Consider the following 21373-nt stretch of genomic DNA (forward strand, 5'->3'; position numbering starts at 1 on the left):
CCATAATACTGACTACCCTACAATGGGGCCTCCTATTTATTGCAAGACATCTTGTCTAATTTACAAGACCATGTGCCATAATGGGGTTAGTTATATACAGTAAGACCCCGCTATTGCAGGGTGTCGCATTAGTCTTTTTACAAAAAATATTCTGCAGCTCAATTTCTCAAGGTTCAGAAAGCAGCAAACTCTCTAAAATCCCTGCTCAGAATGTGCTCTCAAAATCTGAAATTTGCTCTCGTGATATTGGACTAAAACTAGATTTTACACCTTTCTGATGGAGCTTTTCAAGAAATATTCCCCAAACAATTTTAATGTAATACATTGCTTTTTAATCAGGCGTTAACGTGCTCACCTATGATGACACAATTTATGTGTTCTACATTACTGATGAATTACCTGGATCCGTGTACGCATGTCCAACTATTGCTTATTCTGACACAGCCCCTTACAACTTATGTGTTATGGATTACCCTGGTCTATAACTGTGTGTATGGGAATATATATTGATTGATGGCCGATTAGATACCATTATTCACATTATGTATATCACTTAACCAAATACATGTCTGTGCTAGAAGTGGCTGAAGCACATACCCTTATCCTCAGAGTCTCCATCATTGGCCCCTAGGCACTATTTGTCTAATTTCATATGTTCAGGATTCCTTACAGTGATTATACAAAGTTAAATATACCTCTCTTCTTGCAGGTTTATTGATGAGTGATAAGGCTCAGTTGTATGTGACCCTCTCCAAACAGATGGTCATCCTTTAATTACTCTTGACTTGTGTCTCCAAGGATGTTCTAAGCCCAGATGGAATGGCAGGATGACACAAGACAGGAAAAGATACCGGACAAAGCAAAGGGTGACCTCACAGCCTCAAATTTGCAATGGTTGAGGACACTAAGGTGAACAGATACAACAGAAAGCAAAGTACAGTGTTTCATGGTAGTGTCAATCCATAAATCCATGACTAAAAAGGCACCTGTAGATCCAGAACAGCCTACAGGGCCCTCAGCCCAGCGGCATACTTTTAATGTGTGTCTGCAAGCATGCAAGCGGATATCTCACATGTGGGTCCGCTCAATGTACATGAGTAACAGACAAGCGTGTTGGGATGATGAGTCGTCCCCTGTAATTCATGTTGAGGGATCCCCTTGCTAGACCCACCTTCTCGCCATCCACCTTTAGAAGTGCTTCACTTTTGCCACCCGCATCCATAGGCGTTTCAGGGATACATTTAACATCAAAAGGGAAATTGTTGGCTATTTGGGGTCAACATGCTTTGCATCAGCATGAATAAAAATCAGGGTGGGTTTAGATTAATGATAATAATAGTAGTAATGCTACTAATAATAATTATTATTTACCTAATTGGAGTTATAATTTATACAACTGGAGTTTAGGGAGGCACTATGGGGCTGATTTAAGAGCCCCTAGCGCCTCCTTGAGCCACATTAGCGTAATTTTTTTTAAGCTAATGTGGCCCAACAAGGCCAAAAGCGCTGCACAAAATTTACAAAGTGGCACAATGCATGCATTGCACCACTTTGTAATCCTTTGTGCTACATTGTGCATGAGCCAGGCATAATGTATGCAAAAGGGGCGTTACCCCATTAGGAGGGCCGAAATAATGATACAAAGAAATCTAAGGGATTTTTTTGCGTCATTTTTTTCCAGCAGTTTTAATGCCTGCTCAGAGCAGGTGTTAAAAGGAGGCACACCATTGTTTACAATGGGCTTTGCAGAATTAGCGGCAACAATTTTGACACCATTCCTGCAAGGCTCTGAACTAGCATCAAACATTTTGAGGCTAGTTTTCCTAACTACCGCCATGGCGTGCCATATCTTTGATATGGTGCACACGTGGTGGCGTTAGGGGGGCCTTAAAGGGCGCAAGAAAGGTGGCGCTGCACTAGGTGCAATGCCACCTTCCTTAAATCAGTCCCTATATGTGCTCTTCTCTGATGCTTAAATGCAGCTCTAAAGAAAAGGGTCTCCAATGAGGTATGTTTGTAAGGGAGGTATTGATGTAAATGAAATATATTCACCAAAAAGTGTAGACTAAGGGGTTATATTATAGTTTAGAAAAGACAGCTACTCCCCTATAAACTGAGAAGAGCGACTGTTCTGCCAAACTGATGGAGAACCTGCTCTGCCAAACTGGTGGTACCTATGCCTATTTAGGACCTTTTTCCGAGTTTCCCAGTGTATCACCCGGTAACTCAGCCTCCAGGACTTACTAACAGTACAGGTACCTACAGGGGGCATAGTTAGCACAAATTAACAGATACTACGGGTGGGACCCTAAGGTTCCCCTTGGAAATGAGAAATAACCATCTGAATCATAGTATTCGAATACACCTGGTTATTCCTAATTTCAAAGCCCCCTGTCTTACATAGCTTATCTGACCCATAGGAATTTTATAAGCGCTATAAATGAAGGCCTTCGAGGTGATGCATCCACTATTCGTGTACCAGTGGAGCCTTCACACAATCACTGGTGGCGGATAATCTACCACAAAGCTACCGCCGGCAGTGCATTAGAAGGTCTGCCTTTTTAAGGCGGGCCTCCTGAATCAGATATTCTTAGTGGGGTTCGCCATTAGAGGCATGGGGCCTGATTACAACTTTGGCGGAGGGTGTTAATCCGTCCCAAATGTGATTGATATACCACCCGTCGTATTACGAGTCCATTATATCCTATGGAACTCCTAATACGGTGGGTGGAATATTCGTCACATTTGGGACGGATTAACACCCTCCGCCAAAGTTGTAATCAGGCCCATGGTGTAGCTGGGCAGAAAAAAAAATCAACGTTGGCCCCACATGCAGACAAAATTCCCTGCCTATATATTTGCTTGCTTTAGGAGTTCGTTTCTGAAAAAAACAAAAAAGGTAGGCTGCAACAACATGGCGGCTCACTCCACCTTCCGTTTGGCTAAATGTGCATACACTGCAACATTGGATGCAAATGTGTGGCAAAGAGAATTCCTGTTGACAAAGCAAGGATCTCTAACTTGTGTGGGTGGTCCTTCGTGGGCTCAAGGCGTGACCTACTTACTGCACTAGGGGTAGTGGTGGTAACAGACTACCGGTAAGAAAGTGTGTTATTAGTTGCAAAGGATGTTTTCTATGTAGCAAAGCAGAGCAACCCACGGCCTACTCAGGGGAGGTGATGCGTGCTAGTACACCAGTTGACAGGCATGCAACAAAAAAACCTAATAATTAATTGTCCATTCAGGGCTTTTACTTAGAAAAAAGCAAATTATTATGCGTGCAGTATTGTATTGCACAAGCTTTATTCGGTCATAAATAACCATCAAAGCATAAAATCGCAACATTCCAAAATTTACATACATAATAAATAAGTAAATATAAAAAATTAAGAACAACAGACTCTAATAGGCTGAATTTTTCAAAAATACGAGTGCGTATATACCATGCGGCCGCAAGGAACTTGCTAACTGCGTAAATTAAGACAGGAGAAGTGTCACTCCTCAATATCCTAAGGTCAACTTTACATTGTCTTAAGTCCATATTCCTGCAAACTGGACGTATCCATTTTCGCTGAGAGGAGGCATAAGCTGGACAAAAAAACATAAAATGTGCTACAGATTCAGATACACAATTACTACTAGAACATAAATCAAGTGTTGGTAATAATCGCCAGCTACCGGTAAGAGACTTTAACAGTAGACACCCAAATCTAAAACGAGCATAGAGTCTCTTGCCTAGTAAATCGGGAATTGAGTCCAGGTAAGATTCAAACTTGGGATACCATTTAAAATCAAGAAATTGTATTGTCAATCGACCATAAGATGTACATAGGAGATAGTTATTCCTAACATAGGACCAGTAAACAGATTTCAGGAGTTGTTTCTGGGTCCTCCCTAAGTTGTGAGGATTCTCCCAAAAATTCCCAAGTCCCAAGATGTAACACCACTTAGAAACATGCTTAAGCCAAGGAATAGCAGCTGCATTAGGTCTATCTTAAATATCAAGAAGGGAGTTCCTATAAACAGTAAGCTCAGGAGTGGTCCAAATTCGTACCCAGAAGAGTAAAGGTCTTAAAACTATCACATCGGAAATACGATGGTACCCGAAGCCCAGAAAAACCAGGATCAATGGTGTGCTGCGAGGGCAAGCAAGAAGAGCTCAGTTTATTGATATTAGAAGGACCCCACACCTCGGCACCATAAGTCGCTGCACCCTGCGCCTTTGCCAGATAAATCTTAATAGCCGGAGAAACAGCTTTCACAGTGGTGGTATTGTAAAAGCGCAGAATAGCACCTGACCTATGCTGAAGAAGTGAAGCACTCTTCCCAATCTGGTCCTTCCACTACATGTTGTTTGTAATTCTTACTCCCAGGTAATCTATAGATCGTACCTTACTTAAGGGAGCCCCATCTAAGGTGATAGTACATCAAGGGCACATCCCTGACGAACCCCCTCTGGATGGCTATATGATCGGTTAGCTCTCCCTGACTACCCCATCTCACCTGGGCATATGTATTCTTGTGCAACCATTGTAATAAATATACAATATTATCAGGGAAACCTATTCTATGCACAACTTCCCATAGCTTTTCTCTGGGGACCAGATCAAAGAAGACTGAAGATCCACAAAAGAAACATATAAGTTTTGCTTTGCCAAGACTACATATTTCCAATATAGGAGGGTCAGCCTAAAAACCTGATCTACCGTACTAATTTTGGGACGAAAGCCCGTCTGAAGTGGAAATAGTACCTGATGAACATGGACCCAATCCAAAAGCCTATCCAGAAGCTGCTTGGCAAAGTTTTTTTGAAGATTATCAATGAGGCTGATTGGTCTATAGTTAGCAGGGGAAGCCACATCACCCTTTTTATGAATAGTGATTTTTTCAGCCCCTTTCCAGGTTTTGGGAATAGGGCCTCCTGCAGCTATGGCATTTGATAACGTATTTATGTACCAGGACCAGATAACTGGCTCAGATTTAAAAAGATCCCCCGGTATCTTCCCAGGGCCTGGGGCCTTGGCCGATTTTAAGGAGTTAATAGCAACTATAGTTTCCATTATTGAGAAAACAATACAATCTATGGGCCTATCAATAGACATTCTTTGATCAACAGTCTCAAGACGCGATTCAGCCTGGAACGTAAAGGTGGAATCTTGTATTGTGGGTAAAGCATAAAACTGAGAAAAGTGTTCCACCCATCTTTCGGGTTGAATATGCATACGGATGGTGCCAATACCCCCTCTGTGTCTATTGACCAATGCGCGCAGCACTCTCTACTATGCATAAGGTTTGTTAGCAGCTGGTCATACACAATAGCAGTACTGGGTTCAGGGCAAAAGATGGAAAAGTAGCAAGACCTAAAAAGGGGCGGCGAGAAACCTACAACCAATTACTCAGGAAGGAGCTAATCCAGCATAAAAGCTCCTGAGATACCGATCATCGCTAGCTTCTCGATCAGGATTGATTGGTTGACCAAGTCAAATGAAGCAGATACGTGTAGAGGACTAAAATTCTTGCAATACCAGAGTCTAGGATCAAGCACAGACCACCCAGGTCAGGAGCCAGCTCCAACTAATTAACATTAGCAGTCCTCACACTAGCTTAAAGGGTAAGGTGGGGTTCAGATTCCAGATAGTGCACAGCCAGTTGGACATTACTTTTTAGCTAGTTTGTCCATTGCTGGAACAACAAGATCACTCTAAAGTTTAAAAGACCTCAAGGAACCAATTGGGGATTTTTCAAAGGATTGATATCACTGTTTTCCATTTCTGGGGACTGCTCCTGATAAGGAGTCCATAGGAGTATTTGAGAGGAAATTAATGCAATGGGATTAAGCCTCTAAAAACAGAAATGGGCAGGGATTGTCTGGCGAGCCAGATTTGAATAGAGAGCAGGCGGGCCACCTCTAAATCAGGGGTGATGGGAAGTGATGACACAGCGTCACTATTTTGTATTAGCGTTTAATGACATGCTAATGCATAAGCCAAATAATCATTGCTTACATATATTCATGTGAAATTTCGTATTTAGATCAATCATAATTTGTCCCTGTTACACAGTTAACCATAATTAGAGTGTGTTCACCTTAAGTTAGCCATAGACGCGATAGGCCTTGAATTGATAGGCTCCATATTAAATGAAATGTAGTACTTCTCTCTGCTGTGCATAATCTTTTTCTTGTTTCAGTAGCCAAGTATTCACAACGTACTCATTAAAACTGCAAGGGGCAGATTTAAGAAAAGTGGAGCTGCACCCAGTGCATTGCCACTTTCCCTGCACCCCTTAGCGCCCTCCTACCGCCACCATGTGTGCGCCGTATTTAAAATATGGTGCACCGTGGCGCAGTGTAGGGGGCAATAGTGTCATTTGTTTTTACGCTACTGATGTACTCTGCAGGAGTAGTGGCAAACGTTTGGCAAATAATGGAAGCCCCCTTTCAACACCTGCTGCGAGCAGGCATTAAAAGTACCCCCTAATGAGGGAATGCCCCCTTGCATACATTATGCCTGGCGCAGGCATAATGTGGCACAAGGGTTTACAAAGTGGTGCAATGCATGCATTGCACCACTTTGTAAATGCCAAAATGCCACTTTAGCACCACCTTAGCGTAAAACAAATGATGCCATGACGGTGCGAAGGTGGTGCTAGGGGCTCCTAAATATGCCCCTATTTTAATTGTTAAGCTATGCTTGAAGGCCGTTGATGTAACATTTTAATGACGTGGACAGAACAACTCAGCACCTTCGTGAGAGGTCATTGCTGTGGGGCAAGGTCTGCTTCACTGTATTGAGATGTTACAAACATTGTTGATGTCCAGCACCAATTTGAGCCAAATATCCATCCTTGGAGTGCAGCTGAAATCTGAAAATTTGCACCACAATTTGTATGATGTGGACACAATACTTTGTTCTCAATCAGATGTACTGCAACAGTTAGGAAGTGCAGCATGTAACGAGTTACAAGCCACCCCAGTAAAATAAACAAGAATGCTTTTTTAGAGTTTGCTGCTTTTTCCTGTCAGAGTGATGTTGTAATACTGGAATTGGAAAGTTCAATTTTTAGGTAGTGCATAAGCGTACGGCCTCTTCTATACATTTAGTATACTTCTGTGCCATTTAAATTGTTTGTGTCAGTGTCATTCACAAATCCTTGCATGCTAGTGGTCAGTCATGCCTATTTGTCTCTCCTTTTTAGGGTTGAGCGCAAAGCTCTCTGTCCCTGCTGTAATCTCTCTATGGGCTTGTAACCACGCCTACCACACACCTATGAGTTTGGTTGGTTTATGGGCTAGCCTTTTAAAATTTGCTTGCTTTCATTAGTAAAAGGTATTCATATGTCATGACTTTTCCGGTGTTTAGCCCTCCTCGAGCGCACCGGCCAACTACTGAAAACATAAGAGGCTCCATGTTTTCTGTATGGTTTCTGGACTACTTTATTCTATTTATTTCCTACGCAGGGCGATCTTACTGGGCAGTAGTCAAGCACTTTGCATCACATCGACCCTGTTGCATGGATAATTGCATTTTTGCCGATAATATGTTTGACTGCGAGCAAACTCCTGTTTTAATTTTTATTTTCAATTTATGTGGCAAGAAATGTCCAGTTCGGAGTTTACAACGTGAATAGCTCCTACTCAAGCAAACGTGAGAACCACTGCATTGCAAATGCTTGTTCTCTTTGGGAGCAGGGACTAACTACTTTATAATTACACTTGGTCCTGCTTATCTGTTCTTTGGGGGACATTTTTTTCTTGGTTTCCTGCTCGTGTTTGGTGAAGCTTCCCTTTTCATTTGCAGAAACTTCTTGCTCTCAGCTAACGTAACCATGTTGTTCTTGCATACATTTCACATGCTTATTTTTTCAGCCAGCATATTACTCTTGTCTCCCCGCCCTCATAACTTGAATGCATAGCGTAAAACTTCTCACAAAACGGGCACTGCACTTCATTTTTCAGCACGGCGCCCAAAAGTCATTGGGGATGTGTTGAATTCAAAACTGCAGGGTGCAGTACCTTATGTGGCCAAAACAGGTCCCAAGGAACACCTAGGGACAGCCTGTGGTACTGCACCCTTTCCCTGCTTCGTGCAGACTAGAACAGTACATTTTGCAGGTTTTTTTCAGCCAGCATACTATAAGTGTAAAAGCGTTAACGTAACCATGTTCTTCCTGATTACATTTCACATGCTTTACTTAATCTTGGTTTTTTTTTTGGTCCATGCTATTCAAAGCTTTCTCACTGTAATTAACGCTCGCCATTAACAGATGTCTCAAATGTGGCTTAGCGCCAAAGCTGCTCCCTTTGTAACTGGGGAACAAGGTTCGAGTATCGGCGTGATTCTGGGCAATTCACTTAATCTCCCGGTGCACCCCATAAAATGAATCTGCACTTGTGTAATATCATTGGTGCTCCTGTAGAGAGCTTTGACGCCTGCTGGTCGAGTTTGTGCTATAAAACTGCAAAATAACTGCTCTGATTTGAGAAGGTTTTCAGCCATAAGTCGCCCATAAGATGCCGAGCTTGAAGTCACTTTAAAATGTATTCCCTGTCATCCCTTGTGGCATGGAAAGGTGCTTTCAGTCGGGTATGGTGCGGTGTCTGTCGGATTTCACTGAGAATTTTTACACACAGGCAAAAACACATCCACACTCTCTCACTCTCTCTGTTTGGAAAGACTTCAAAATCTCTGGTCATTTCACAAAGTAATGTGCTTTATCCCACTTATTACACTGACAAATCCGCATTCCTCTCCCTTTCCGCTGCCCCTTAAGCCCCTCTCCTGCTCTCTGCTTACCATATAATAGTACGTTTCAGCCACTGAAAGCTTGGGATGAAAAAGTGTGTTTACACAGATTAGCGCTTGTCACGTTGATTAAAAGCCGCCCCTCCAGTTCCAGCAACTTCTTAGTAACAGCAGCAAGGAGATGTCAGCCATCATGACTCACTTTTGCCCCACGTCTGTCGTAAACTCTTTAGCGAACGCTTTTCAGGAGAAGAAACATTTTCATAAGATATACTCTCCCAGCTACTGACAACTACAGCCTAAATCACTTCCCTACTTGTGCAACCACATTTATCAGACTTTTGCCCTAGTTCTCCCATGGGGCATCTTAAGGATTTTGGGGGACCTGGGCCAAACATATTCTGGGGTCCCCTGTTCATAAAAGATTTGAATTTATGATCCAGTTCCATCTCTTTCTCACCCTCTTTGGCCAGGTCACTGACATGGCACAGGCACACCCGTCAAAATTCTTAATGTGCTTACATCTAATATTCACGGATAGTTATGTGTGTTTTCAATATTTATAACACAGCAGCATCTCACTAATATTACTGCAAATAACCTCCATGATTCCCCTTCCATTTCTCATATGTGAGGTCCAGTTTTGGTCTTAAAAAACCTTTTTCTATGAATGCTGCATGAAGCAAACACATTTCTCTAAAAATGTCAGTAACAGTCCCTCAAACATCACCCACATTAAAAATAAATTACAAGAAAACAGTACTAAAACAAATGTTCAAGCTCATCAGGCCAATACTCTCTACAGTAAATGGAAGTGCTTTAGTTACATGCAGGGCCATTGGAATTATGTGGCAGAGAGGACCAAATTATGCGGCAGGGTTGACCAATTTATGTGGCACGAAAAGTCCAGTTATGCATTTACAATGCCAATAGCTCTAACTCAAGCAAATGTGAGACATATTTATTTGCAAATGCTTGTTTAAAATATGCAACTTTGGAGTTTCCAGCTCGTTTACGAACTCACATTTACAATTAGAAGCAGTCCTAATTTGAAAATAAAGAAGGTAACTTTCCCTACAGCTAAAATACTTTTATCTACAAAGCTAGAGTTTGTAGTCTCCATGAGAATTACCAAAGTAAGGGGAATATTTACAAGAAAGTGTCGTATTAGCTGATGCGCCACTTTTCTTGCGTCCCCTTGCTTCCCCCTAATGTCACCGCGGTAGCGCCGTATTTACAATACGGGGCACTATCGCGCACGTTAGCACAATAGCATCAACATTTTTGACGCTATTGTGGCGCATTAGTCGACTAGCACTGAAAATTATGGCGCTAGTCCAGCAATGTGTGGGGAGGCCCATTGGAAACAATGGGAAAGTCACTATAACACCTACCTGGGGCAGGCGTTAAAAATGATGGGAAAAATAATGCAGTGAAATCTCGTAAACTTCACAGCGCCATTTTTCTGGGCCTCCTAATGGGCGAACGCCCCCCTGCATATATTATGTCTGGCGCAGGTATAATGTGGCGCGAGGGGTTACAAAGTGGCATCATGCTTACATTGCACCACTTTGTACATCTAGCACAGGGAAAAGGCCTCCTTGACACTGCCTTAGCGTAAAATAAATTGCGTTAGGGCCACGCAAGGAGGCGCCAGGGTCTTGTAAATATGCCCCTAAGTGTGCTGCTACCAAAGCTTAAAAATATGGGTAAGTGGTTTCCTGCATGAAGGCAGAGGGAGAACCAATGCTTGTTTTTCGGCCCTTCCTGATATTAACTCATTTCATAGGAACTAGTAGACTGATGATGAATGATATCTAATAACTGAGAAAATCTGTGAACAGGCCTGGGTTATGGGCAAAAAGGGGTCATGCCTCAGGATTTCAGCAGGGTCAGTGGCTGCCATGTCAAATGTTGTTTAGAGGCAAACCTTCCTTGGAGGATGAGCTAACGCAGTGGGTATTAAGGAAATACAAAGAGAAACAGTGGATTGACTGTCTCATGAGACAGAGTTCTGTCCACACTATCAATTAGGATGGAACCAGAAAAGGTGACATCAACAGCATGGCCAGCCTATCAAGTTGCAGATTGAATCCACTGAGAGGGTCTGTAGGTTTGAAGGTTAAAACTTAAATGAATTGATGAAGAAAGAAATGGGTTGTCACAGAAAGATAAGTCACTAAGGCCATTTTTATACTTTTTTTTAGTGCCGCATTTGCGTCACTTTTTGACGCAAAAGCGGCGCAAACGTACAAAATACAATTGTATTGAGCCCAAGTATGGTATGAGAGGGCATCTTGAACTGGCTAAGTCGAGAAGTATGCTTTGAGCCATGATGCCAGTATACCAAGACAAAAAGAAAGGCGAGGGATTGAGGTGCACAAGTGCAACAGGTCAAGGCTCCAGCAAGGGATGCTTACATTTTGTGATGTTGGGTTCCCATCTCCCAAATTTTTAGCTTGGTATGTTTTGCCCGAGTCGGCGATATGATCAGGGGGGTCGGTCAGGTTGGCACCGGCTGGTGGATATCGGATACCAGGAAGGAATTTCCCTTACAGGGCCTGTGATTTCCCTGAGAAGTGTAAATGTGATGTCACCTGGGTGCTCCCATCAGGACCCCAGTCGGGGGCACATGTCACTCACAGTCGCCCACCCTTTCCCACTTGTCACAGCCTGGTGTGGGCGGGGCAGCAAACCTGGCTCAGAACCCCATTTTGTACAGAGTTGAAAAGGTCTGAGTTAAGCTGCAACTCCTTGGAAAGGAGATGAGAGGACAAGTCCAGTCAGCAAGTGACTGTGATCTTTGGGGCAGGAAATACACTCAGTCGTCGCAGGTGTTACATTTTCATTGTTCTGCTTTCACTTCAGCTATTATTTATTTTTGGGAATCGGAAAAGGGGGAGGGGCCATCTTTTTCTGAGTCTACATCAGCATTGGGAGGTACAGCCATGCTTATAACTGCAGAAGGAATATGTCAATAGGTGCTGGGAAATTGTTTTACTGAAATACCTCCGGGGGCTTCTGCTGGCCTGAGAAAAAGACCTGTGAACAATACATAGTAATATATTCTAATATTAATTGAATGTCTCCACATATTCACCTGTATGGCTGTTTGTTAATGTATCCTGCCCGCTGTGACTTTTTAAGTCTCTTATTATAAACCTATAGAATATGCACCTTAAGGTCACACAATTATACTGAGTTGTTCAGTAATGCAGAATGGTTTAAGAGCAGGGCATCACAATCTCAGAGCTTGCGTGTCTCTGTTACATGGTTCCACTGAGCAACATGATGCTTTCACGTGCACTAACGCCAATACATAATGTTAATATAACATAACGCTATAACATAAGTACAATAATAAAAATAAAAATAAAAAGTTGGCTGTGGGAGGGCTTTTAACATTTTCTCTTCCTATTTCTGCCATGTCTCGGGCGGCGGACATGGGCAGCACAGTGACTGTGCGCCGGGCAAGTATATAACAATAAAAATAACAGTTACAGAGGAGACATTGTTTCTGGACCAATCAAAGTTTCCAAGAGTCAAGGATTGCAGTACTCAGATCTAACTCCAGTTGTGGGGGCAGGAAGGATTATAAAATAAGGGACATATTTACAACAAAGTGGTGCATCAGTCCCACATGCGCCACTTTTATTGCGTTGGCCATGCCCCTCCTAACGACAACATGGTTGTGCTGAATTTACAATATGGCGCACCATGGCAGTTGTTAGCACAATAGAGTCAACACTTTTGACGCTATTGTGGCGCTTTGCTGCAATAGCGTCATAAATGTTGACGCTGGTGCAGCAAAGCACAGGGAGGCCCATTGATTAAAATGGGTGTGGCATTTTAATGCTGCTCTGAACAGGCGTTAAAAATGACGGAAAAAGTGGCGCAGTGAAATGTTGTAAATCTCACTGCGGCATTTTTTCGGGCCTCCCTGTGTCGGAACGCCCCCCTTGCATACATTGGGCCTGATTTAAGAAAAGTGGTGCTGCTTCCATTGCATCAGCACTTTTCTTACTCTCCCTAACGCCCCCATGTGTGCACAATATTTATTACACAGCTCACCATGGCAGTAGTTAGGGAACTAGTGTCAAAATTGTTGACGCTAGTTTTGGCGCTTTGCAGGATTAGCGTAAAAAATGTTGATGCTCACCCTGCAAAGCACATTGAGGCCCATTAGAAATAATGGCGTGCCTCCATTTAATGCCTGCTCTGAGCAGGCATTAAAAATGCATCAAAAAATAGTGCACCATTTTTTCGGCCCCCCCTAACGGGGAAACGTCCCCCTTACATACATTATGTCTGGTACAGGCATAATGTGGCGGAAGGGGTTACAAAGTGGTGCAAAGCATGCATTGCACCACTTTGCAAAATCTGGTGCTGCGATTTTGACCTTGTTGGGCCACATTAGCATAAAAAATTACGCTAATGTTGCCTCAAGGTGGCGCTAAGCCCTTTTAAATCTGGGTAATTAAGCCTGATGCAGGCATAATGTGTCGCAAAGGGGTGGCAAAGTGGCGCAATGCAAACATTGCATCACTTTGTAAATAAGGCACGGAGGAAAAGCCACCTTAGCGTAAAAATAAATAAAGCTATGGCGGCGCAGGGTGGCGCTAGGGACTTGTAAATATGCCCCTAAGTATTTGCAACTGTTCAACACACGGCGGCTCACATTCTGCGTTGTCTGTAATTCCCGCCCTGGCCATCCAAACTGCTGGTCAACGCAGGGAAAAACATAACTAGCGGTTTTAATTTTGCCCAGACATTTCTCTTGCTAAAGGCAGGGAAATGTGCATTTGAAAAAAAAGGCTTCATAATGAGAACAACATTCAAGAATGGCTAGCAATCCTCGCTAGTATTGCCTGTTTGCAGACTTGGGATGGGCAGGCTCTCCTACGTCCCTGTGCTATGGGTTCTGATGCAGGAGTCCGGTATCACTCCGAGCCGGGCTCCGAGAGGTGGACTGAACAGACCTTGCAGCTACATGAGCAGCTATCCTGACTGTGGAACCTCCACTCCTTCCCTAATGCTCTTAGAGGTGCAGACTCCTGGCCTGGCACTGCCCACTGTCCTCCAAGAGATGGTTGTCCAACATGTGACCAGTGGGCTGGTTAACTGCCTCCTCTCATAGGCACTGGCCTGAACTGACTGACCTCATCCCTCTAGTGACACCTGCACCACACCCACCGAGCTAGACTACAGCCTGGGATGTCCCCAACCCCAGAATCTACCCAGAAGCACCAACATGACAGTGCCTGACTGATCACTTGCCCTGCCCACTGTCCTCCAAGAGATGGTTGTCCAACATGTGACCAGTGGGCTGGTTAACCGCCTCCTCTCATAGGCACTGGCCTGAACTGACTGACCTCATTCCTCTAGTGACACCTGCACCACACCCACTGAGCTAGACTACAGCCTGGGATGTCCCCAACCCCAGAATCTACCAGAAGGACCAACATGACAGGTGCCTGACTGTTCCCTTGCCCTACTGGCTACTCATAACCAGTGCTTTAAATGGCCCGGTACTCACCGGTGCTGAGTACCTGCACTTCCCAGTTTTCGCCCCCTGAGAAATGGAACTTCTCCTTGGGCATGGAGAGTACCAGCACTCCTAGTGGCAGCAGAGCGCAGGCTCTGAAGTATGGCTCCAGCGCACAAGGTGCTGAAAGTTCTAATTACCATCACAACAGGAATGGGATGTGGCCGGAGATTCTGGTGATGGGGCTGGACAACCAGGTCCACATGTTGACATCAGCTCATCATCCTGTGATTATGGATGACTCACCTAACCACCCGGGCTTTAAAGGCGTGCGCCGAATTTAAAGTACAGCACACCATGGCACATGGTAGGGGGCAATAGCATAATTTTTTTTACGCTATTGATGTACTCTGCAGGAGTAGTGGCAAAATGTTGGCGCTACTCCTGCAGAGTACATAGGGGTCTATTATAGATAGTGGTATACCCCCTTTTAACACCTACTCTTGAGCAGGCGTTAAAAGTATCTCTTAGATTTCCTTGCACCATTTTTTAGGCTCCCCCTAATAGGGGAACTCCCCCCCTTGCATACATTATTCCTGGCGCAGGCATAATGTGGCGCAAGGGTTTACAAAGTGGAGCAATGCATGCATTGCGCCACTTTGTAAATATGGCGCGGGGAAAAGGCCACATTAGCACCACCATAGGGTCAAAAAAATGAGGCTATGGCGGCTCTAAGGTGGCACAAGGGGCTCTTAAATATGCCCCAAAGCTTTCATGTAAAACTTCTGATTGTCATGTAAAGCGCTTAGATGCACTTCCGACACATTTGCTCTGTATCAAACTGCCAAAAAAAAGAGTCCCTGCACATATGACCTAGCGGCTGATGTCAGCCATGCCTCACAACTCACACAAAATCAAAATGTGGTGTTGGGAGGCGAGACTTCTGTGGACTGGCGGGGTCAGGGAGCAGTGGTCTGAGGCACATAAACGGGGCCCAAGTCACATTTATTGGAAAGAATGCGTTGAAGGTTGCGGCGAGTGCCGATGTAACCATATTTATACTTTTTTAGCGCCGCATTTGCGCTGCTTTTTGATGCAAAAACGGCGCAAACTTACAAAATACAATTGCATTTTGCAAGTTTGCGCCGTTTTTGCGTTCTAAGGCCCGTATTTATACTCCGTTTGCGCCAAATTAGCGTCATTTTTTTCGACGCAAATTCGGCGCAAAACTAACGCCATATTTATACTTTGGCGTTAGACGTGTCTAGCGCCAAAGTATGGGCAAATAGCGTCATTTTTTTGCGTGAACGCCTTCCTTGCGTTAATGAGATGCAAGGAAGGCGTTCCCGTCTAAAAAAATGACGGCGACGCAAATGCGTCGTATTTATACTCCCGGGCAAAAGTCACGCCCGGGAGGTGGCGGGTCAAAAAACCCCGCATTTGCGCCACTATTTAACGCCTGGGTCAGGGTAGGCGTTAAGGGGCCTGTGGGCTCAAAATGAGCCCACAGGTGCCCTCCCCTGCCCCCAGGGACCCCCCCTGCCACCCCTGCCCACCCCAGGAGGACACCCAAGGATGGAGGGACCCACCCCAGGGACATTCAGGTAAGTTCAGGTAAGTATAATTTTTTATATTTTTTAATTTTTTTTGGGTGGCATAGGGGGGCCTTATTTGTGCCCCCCTACATGCCACTATGCCCAATGACCATGCCCAGGGGACATAAGTCCCCTGGGCATGGCCATTGGGCAAGGGGGCATGACTCCTGTCTTTACTAAGACAGGAGTCATTTAAATGGCGTCTGGGCGTCGAAAATAATGGCGCAAATCGGGTTGAGGCGATTTTTTTGCCTCAACCTGACTTGCCCCATTTTAAGACGCCCTAACGCCATTTTCCCCCTACGCCGGCGCTGCCTGGTCTACGTGGTTTTTTTCCACGCACACCAGGCAGCGCCGGTCTGCTAGCGCCGGCTAACGCCATTCCATAAATACGGCGCCCGCATGGCGCTTCAGAATGGCGTTAGACGGCGCTAAATTTTTTGACGCTAAACTGCGTTAGCGCAGTTTAGCGTCAAAAAGTATAAATATGGGCCTAAGGCCCGTATTTATACTCCGTTTGCGCCGAATTAGCGTCATTTTTTTCGACGCAAATTCGGCGCAAAACTAACGCCATATTTATACTTTGGCGTTAGACGCGTCTAGCGCCAAAGTATGGGCAAATAGCGTCATTTTTTTGCGTGAACGCCTTCCTTGCGTTAATGAGATGCAAGGAAGGCGTTCCCGTCTAAAAAAATGACGGCGACGCAAATGCGTCGTATTTATACTCCCGGGCAAAAGTCACGCCCGGGAGGTGGCGGGTCAAAAAACCCCGCATTTGCGCCACTATTTAACGCCTGGGTCAGGGTAGGCGTTAAGGGGCCTGTGGGCTCAAAATGAGCCCACAGGTGCCCTCCCCTGCCCCCAGGGACCCCCCCTGCCACCCCTGCCCACCCCAGGAGGACACCCAAGGATGGAGGGACCCACCCCAGGGACATTCAGGTAAGTTCAGGTAAGTATAATTTTTTATATTTTTTAATTTTTTTTGGGTGGCATAGGGGGGCCTTATTTGTGCCCCCCTACATTCCACTATGCCCAATGACCATGCCCAGGGGACATAAGTCCCCTGGGCATGGCCATTGGGCAAGGGGGCATGACTCCTGTCTTTACTAAGACAGGAGTCATTTAAATGGCGTCTGGGCGTCGAAAATAATGGCGCAAATCGGGTTGAGGCGATTTTTTTGCCTCAACCTGACTTGCCCCATTTTAAGACGCCCTAACGCCATTTTCCCCCTACGCCGGCGCTGCCTGGTCTACGTGGTTTTTTTCCACGCACACCAGGCAGCGCCGGTCTGCTAGCGCCGGCTAACGCCATTCCATAAATACGGCGCCCGCATGGCGCTTCAGAATGGCGTTAGACGGCGCTAAATTTTTTGACGCTAAACTGCGTTAGCGCAGTTTAGCGTCAAAAAGTATAAATATGGGCCTAAGTGTTCTTGTATGTATGTGCCTCCTCCCCCTGCTGTCACAGGCCCAGGAGAAAACTGAAGGATACAAGCTGGCACCTACACCCTCTCACGCTCAATAACAGAAGGTGGGGAGGGGGTTGGAAGGACTGACTAGCTAGCAACCCGTCAAATCCATTAAAAAAACCTGTTGCAAGTAGTAGGCGGGGGGGGGGGGGTAGGGGTGTGTGATGGGGGTGGTCTTCGAAGCTTTTTTCGTGTCCCGAGCTGCCCACGTCTATAGCGCAGGATCGGGTGTGCGGTTTCTGTTATTGGGGGCACTGAGGATCACCCTATTTGCAGACCTGCTGAGGTTGCTTGGAGTGGAGCGCAGCGGCCCCCCAAAACCACAAAAATTCTTCTGTTCTATCGTGTACAAGGATTGCCGAATGGGGCTGCTCAGCGCATGCTGAATTATTTTAGCAGCCTAGTGATGTGTAGGGCCACGGCACGAGGACCCCAAAGTGTGGGAGTACCACACACACCTGTGCCAGGTGGGGCAGCAAAGGCAGCTGAGTACGAGATAAGCTCATTTGATCTAAAACCAACAAGACTAGTGTAGTTAGGTAACGGGGGTCAGAATGTGGGCCTCGTGGTGACATACTTTACAACTACCCAGAACGCTACATCTAGAGCTTGAAATGGAAAGATGAAAGTGCAGGCACTCTGTGCCAGAGTACCTGCTTGTTTCTGAGATGTGCCGGCACTCTCCAATTAAAAGTATTACGTTTTACTTAAGAAGTGCAGCACTCTCCCTCGCACAAAAAAAAGTGCCAGGACTCCGTACCGGACAGTGCCGGACCATTTAAAGCACTGGTTACATCCTCAACACAGGGCAAACACTAACTTTTCTGTGCTATCAGATGTTTTTACGGTGCCCTTTCTGCTGTATGTTTTGCAAATTTGTGTGAAATTGTTGCTGAACATACAATACTTGGCTTTAAGACCACCAGCCTCTGATAGAGACCCCCTAAATGTTGATATTGTTGCGTGTCTTTCTCACAGCCACGCCCCCAGACACACACTCCAAAACTCACCCAATAAAACTGGTGAGCACCGGCACTTCTGTTTTCCCATTTAAAGCACTGCTTATAACATGTAAGTGGCCCCAGCCTTGCTTAACTGCCCAGGAGAGACACAGGATGTGTGTGTGAATGTGGCCAGCCCCTAAGCCTCACAAGCATTAGCTGACGTCATTTCCTGTCTCAGACCCGCAAGTTTTCAAGAAGCACATACTGGCCACCTGCACATGTCATCCTTCGGCCTCTTGTCCGAGAATCCGTCCTAGCTCCTGGCATCGCATGTCACTGACCTTCAGTGCCCCGATCGCCTTTCAGCCCTGATCCGGCTGTGATCCACTCCTAATAGCCCCTGAGAGATACCAGCAAGACATATGACTGACTCTGCCCCATCTCTGCCGGCCTCTCATGGATGAATCTGACACGTGCCCATCACATCTGTTCCTGGCACGTGCCAGGCTCTGAAGGTGAGACGAGCATGTAGCTGACTCTCACCCAGGCCCACCAGCCCTTCAAGAGAGAACCCACACCTTCTGAAAACTGCATCCGGGTTATCCCCACAGATCCTTCCACGTGCCCCAGCGCGTGCCGCACACAGCTGTCCCAAGAAGGCCTCCTTTGAAGGATGCTTGCGCGTGCCATTCAGCCAAGTGATGCAGCAGGTACTGATGACTTTAAGATGCAGCATGAATGCAATGCTCTGAGCTCTCTTCCTCCCTGTGTCCCTGCTGGAGTTATGCAGCTGTAAGAGAACGGTCCCTCTTCACAGACTTCAGTTCATGCCAAGCCTGGCGGGCTGGATTTGTGCTCCATAAATTACAAGGGACCTAAGGGAACAGAGGAACAACGTGTGGAAGAAAGGTCGTGGCAGGCCTGCTGCAAAGCCTCCACTGCACACAGCCCCGAACACTGATCCGGGATCACACAACATTGCAAAGAAATTAATTTTAAGCCAAATTAAGATATTAATTAATTACTATCAACTGATTATTGTTATACCTTGGCTAACACAGTACAGGATACCTAATCCTCCCGTCCCCTCTGTGCATATGTCATGCCTGTGAAAATAAACGTGGCCAATCAAACCTTGTCATTTAGAACACGTTTAGTAATAAAAAAGCCTAATTACCTCCAGCAATATTTTCCTTTTGAATTTCATATTAAAATCACGTTATAAGGAACTGAGCCAATTTTTGAAAACTTTTTGATAAGAATGGGCTCTAGTTATGTTTCAATGCATTTGTTTATGAATTTTGCACGTGAAAAAGAGCACAGCATATACCCTTTATGCAGATTCGCAGAGAACTGTCAGGGCAGGATGGGGTGGAGTGACCCACGTGAGGCTTCACCTTTCATGAGCTAAACCTGGCTAAGTTATATGAACCACAACAGCTTTCAGCCCCAACTTTCACTGAATAGGACAGGCCCCATTCACGAAGGTAAACTTAGACCAAAAGTCTGAGTTCAGACCTAAAGTCTTACTTTACTCACAGTAAAGTTAGACTTTTGGTCTAAGTTTAGACTTTTAGCCTAAACTTATACTTTTGTTCTAAGTTTACCTTTGTGAATCGGGCCCCAAGATTTTTAGATTCACCGTTGACACCAGCCTCACAATCAAGGGACACTTTGACAAAAAAAAAACTGTTTGGTACCAGCTCTCTCTTCTAGAGAAAGTCAAACGGTTTCCTCTAGAAAGCGACTTAAGAAGCATTGTTCAAGCCCTTGTACGTGCACATCTGGATGGTGGTAATGTCCTACTCTGTGGCCACCCATACTCCACACTGATACCCCTACATGCTGCAGCACTTCTCATCGAGGGCCTGAAGAAATATGAACACATCACCCTCATCCTGATGAAACCCCAGTGGTTGCCCTTGCACCGTCCTCAAAAACAGGGGCATCATTTACCAGTCACGACCATCGCTTACGCTTTTCTTGCAGACAAGCTCACCATCTCTGGTGGTTCTCAGCACACTGCAGCCAGGATACCCACAGACTGCAGACTAAGAAGTGTGAAAAAGTAAAAAGAAGGCAGTAGATCTTTTCATCTGTGCATCCGGGATCTGGATCAACATCCCTGTATCCATCAGGACCGCTCCAATGATGTTCCAGTACAGGAAATAATCAAAGATGCATCTCTTGGAGGAACATTACGCCGCAAGGTATTAACAGTCCACTACCCAGCTACCTCACTCTATGCTGGTCTTTGACAGCGTACATTGCTCCGCTGCCTGTTGGCTAGGTTTGCGCTATAGAAATACCATATACATACATACGTAACCTCTCCCCACAGAACTGTAGTAATAAATAGTATATACTCTTGACGCATTTTAAACACACACAGACATCTTAAATCACATAGTTTGCACAAGTTGGGATGCTGAGACTAGGAAAGTGATAATAGTTTTAAGTTATGTCTTGCAAAGAACAAATAGTTCAAATAATTTAAAAAATCTGCTTTTGGTGAGCTGATGGGTTCCTGCGGGGCAAGTGTACTAGCTGTGGATAGGGAGGGAGGGGTATTTGGGTGAGAGATGGATTGAGTGGTCTGACATGACACAGGTGTCTTGGAGGGGTGGGGGGCGATAGGACACGGATATGGGCAGCGTGAGATGGACATGAGACCAAGCACCAATGGAGGGGTGAACAGCAAACAGACAAGGAGTTGGGGGCAGGGTCCTGAATACCAAGGGCGGGGCGCAGGGCTGAGTGAGACACAAGCAGAGCAGTAGAGGGGAGGATGGAGGGCGGACCAATGGGCAGGAAAAAAAGAGGACACATGCAGGTGGGGGGACAATGGACAGACCACCATGAGGAGTGAACAGGACAGTTGCTCGGGCAGGGAACGGGAACTAAGAACTGTAATGGGTGGGGACTACTGGGGTACAGTCAGGGGCAAGAGAGAACAGTGAAAGGTGGGACTGAACGAAATAGAGGCAAGGGGTGGGGAGAGGGGCCGGACAATATGGCGGAGGGACAGATGGATGCACAGGAGACAAAGTTGAGCCTGAAAGGTACAAGAGTACCTCAAGTGGTCAAAAGGGCACACGCCAACACTTTATCTAATATTTTAAATATCTAAATAAAT

At 45.4% G+C, this 21373-nt stretch overlaps 1 protein-coding gene across 1 annotated transcript in view; it reads right to left on the reverse strand.

The window, feature by feature from the left end:
- Positions 1 to 21373, reverse strand: part of ANKRD53 (ankyrin repeat domain 53) — an 83186-nt gene that overhangs the window by 9021 nt on the left and 52792 nt on the right. The window lies entirely within an intron of this gene.

Source organism: Pleurodeles waltl, chromosome 1_2 (assembly GCF_031143425.1).
Source record: "Pleurodeles waltl isolate 20211129_DDA chromosome 1_2, aPleWal1.hap1.20221129, whole genome shotgun sequence".
NCBI lineage: Eukaryota > Metazoa > Chordata > Amphibia > Caudata > Salamandridae > Pleurodeles > Pleurodeles waltl.